Here is a 3,907-nt window from a genome sequence, read left to right on the forward strand (position 1 = left end):
AAATTACATGCAATAAAACCATTTGTTGGTTACACCTACTTGGGTTGTCAATCCAGATTTGAAGAGGTCATTATACGACGATGTCGTATTGGCCACACTAGGTACACGCATGAATATCTTTTGAAAGGTGAGGATCCTGCGTTCTGCATCCCTTGTGATGAAATCATCACGGTCAAGCATATCTTGCTTGACTGTGTTGAATATTCCATCACAAGGGACAATTATTTTAAATCAAGAACTATGAAGGACCTTTTTAGTAACGTACGTTCTCATTTAATTATTGCATTTTTAAAAGAATTGAATTTATTGACTGACATATAAATAAATAAATAAGTATTTTATGATTGAAAGTTGAATTAGCAGCTAAGATTGTTAGTGGCTGTATCCTCGAAGGGGGTTGAAGTACCGTAAAATTATTGTCCTCCTGAGAGGGTACGTAAGTCCCAAAACGGTTTAAGTCAGATTTAATCTTCCACTTCTTTAATCGTAGAATATGTGTCATTTTAATTTGTGGCTAATCTTGCATACAGTCGCCAACAGTTGAGGGGATGGTGTAAATCCAGCCAGGGACCATGCAGGTAGCAGAGGTACTGTAAGTCCCCATGGTCCCTGGTATGGTGATCTACCCTCTGTTGTTGGCGATCTATAGCCTGTTTTAATGTTGTACTGTCCAAATAGTGATACTATCATTTTTTAAAGTTTCTACGCTAGTTTAAATACTAACTGTGATAGTCTAGTGGTTTTACTGTCCTTCGTAGACAGGGTCTTCATAATATCGATATATATTCTTTTTTGTCATGTATGTTCTCGTCACGATATGGCTGCAATATTGCCGATGTGACGTTAAATATTAACTCACTCACTCATTGGCATGTCATCGTATCCCAATTGCGTAGATCGATGCTCATGATGTTGATCACTGGATTGTCTAGTCCAGACTCGATTGGTTACAGACCACCACCATATAGCTTGAGTATTGCTGGGCACAGCGTTAAGAAACAAACAAACCGAACCCTTCTGTTGTTTTATGGGCCATGCATTCAAATAATAAGGTCTTACCAGGCATGGACGTAGCTATCATTATTTACATAAGACCAGACTTACACGTGATTATTGCCTTAAAGTTGGACAAGCCCCCTACACTATCAATATATAAAACTTTGGAACCTATCGGACTAACACTAAAAAATAGGCTTGCTACGCGTCTAACGGGAACGGTTCATAACCTATCTCTTTAAGGCAGTCCAGTCACTGATGCAGGGATATTCTTCAGATAGTTCCGCTGTCCTAGAGACAAACTATGGAAAATCCCTGTCACTGATATCTGTATGCATGCATACACAGACTGAGTTTATATAACACACAGTGATAATTTGTTAATTTGATAATATTATGTTAAATCAACAAACAAGAGTTTAGTTATGTTTCACTTGGATCATACCACCAACATTCGTAACTGGATCGCTCTCTTGACCACATGGACTCTTTTCTGTTTTAAGAGGCATTTATTCCAAAAATGAATTCCTTCGTGTGTTAGACACAGGACCAATCATGCAACAGGGTTTAGTTAAAACCGACGCCACATACTTGTGGTTGGGTAGCCTGGTGATAAAAGCATTTGCTCATTGAAGGCCTGGGTTCAGTTCTCCAATACCAGATGCATATATACTCTTGTTATACGGGTCTCCAAATTAGAAGTCACTGTACTGTGCCAGGATAAACTCCTAGAAATACATGGGTTCGATTCCCCATATGCCTTTAATATGTGAACCCCATTTCTGGTGACCTCCCCTCCACCTCACTTACTTTTAACCGCAATGTGGTAAGCAGTTGAAAGGATACATTTTATGTCCGTTTCTTGAAATTGTTGCAAACGTTTGTGTCTTTATTTTCCAGTTTATTACACACACAAATAAAACAATAAAAATATTGCCCCTCTACTTATTTAACACAAGTGACACAGGAGTCAATGATAATTAGCGGTAATTTGATGAGTCAACAGCAGCGAGAGTGATGAAACTGCATCCTCGATATGTCAAGGGTCTACGTTCCGAAAAGTCTCCACTATACCCGACCGACCCGTAGATGCGTCCAGGGTATAGTGGAGACTTTTCGGAACGTATACCCTGGACATATCGAGTATGATGAAACTGATGATAATACACTTTCCCAAGTTAGAGAGGCTATGGAGTTGAATTTAAAGTTTTGTGACTTAACTTTATCCCCGTCTTTAAACATTTACGAACTGAGTGCAAGGGGCCAAAACCTGTTTACGGAGACGTCATATACTGCATAGTTTCGTCACACGAAAGGGGGCGGAGCAAGCATTATCCAGTGAGAATCAGTGGGGCGAAATCATGTAGCAGGTTACATGTGCACACCCAAGAGACCGCCGCAAAGCCGTGGTAAAACTGAGATTAAACTCAATGAAACAGAAATCAGACCTTTTGGAAACATATGATACTCGTTTTGCGTGATCTTTTTTTATATCGGCATTTACCACCATTGTGTACCGGAACAATTATTCATTTAAACGGTTTACATACGCGTCACAACTTCAAAATAAAATAAATTACACTAATTAACACCGTCTATTAAATCAATATTATTTTCTGACATATCCATGTTCAAAAAGTTATTGTGTTGTTACTGATATAACCTGTTTTTGTACATGTCTTCATGTGTTCTGAAAACTGTTGATGATTTTGCAACCACTGAGACGAAAACCGAAATGATTTAGGTGTTTTGCTTTATGATCCAACAAATTGTGGAATCCATTTACAGGTGCAAATACCTACCAGGGTATATATTAAAATTACAGCCAACCACTTTTTATAAGTGATAAGTGAGTGAGTGAGTTTACTTTTACATCAATATGGCAGCTATCTGTAAAAAAATCGAGTCTGGACCAGACAATCCAGTGATCAACAGCATCAGCATCGGTCTACGCAATTGAGATTCCTCTTATTTGCATTGGCTGCTGAAGATCAGTTCTAACCCGGATCTTCACTGGTGTTCATAAATAATGATATTTATTTGTGGTACTGAAGCGCTAAAGTTACCAATTCACGAGACCCGGAGCTAGGTCAGTCTAGGAGTTGGTTTGTGAGCACACTCCATAATGTAACAGTTTGTAATGAACTCTGTGCACAACTGCCTGGGAAATGCACTTTGTTTGGGAGATAACTCATTTGTTGAATAATACTATGCTCACCCTCCACGCTCATAGCCAATGTTACCGCACTAGGCATTAACTGAGAGGAATCAGCTATTATGAGGCTGTCCCTTTTAGGGAAGCAGGATTAGGGGTCCAGGGGATCGCAAATATATACAGATTATCTATAGCACGCTGATTCGGTATTAAGGCAGCACTTTTATTTTCTGTGTTTTTCATCGCTCGTCCAGAGCAGCAACACCTCACAAACCGATGTCCACCACATATAGATGAAATGGAATTTAATTCAATGACTGACGTACAGGGAGCCTATACATGTTGTAGAGTATCCCCGATATTGATTGTTGTTGCAGAAGATGGCGCGAAATGGCTGTTCCTCTTGGTCATTTCACGAAATGACCTATTTCACAACCTGACAGTGACATATATAGGAAAAAACCCAAACACCTGACGAGGACAGTGTGTTCTAACGTATTTACTACATCCATGGAAGCAATAAAATTAAAATACCCTGATATCACGAAGGCAGGAGGCAGCATGTCAAATAAAACAGCATGCAAATAATTATTTAAAGTATATAATCAAAGAGTAATAAATCATAAGAAAATTCATTCAGAACACTTAAAAATGAAACCGGAAATAGTTTTGAACATGAAGTTCTTTTCGCTTTTTTAACGGCGTACATGTGAGCATAGTCAAGGGGGAGATAATAAAGTAATTCTTGCGAGAAGA

This window comes from Haliotis asinina, chromosome 2 (assembly GCF_037392515.1).
Source record: "Haliotis asinina isolate JCU_RB_2024 chromosome 2, JCU_Hal_asi_v2, whole genome shotgun sequence".
Lineage (NCBI taxonomy): Eukaryota > Metazoa > Mollusca > Gastropoda > Lepetellida > Haliotidae > Haliotis > Haliotis asinina.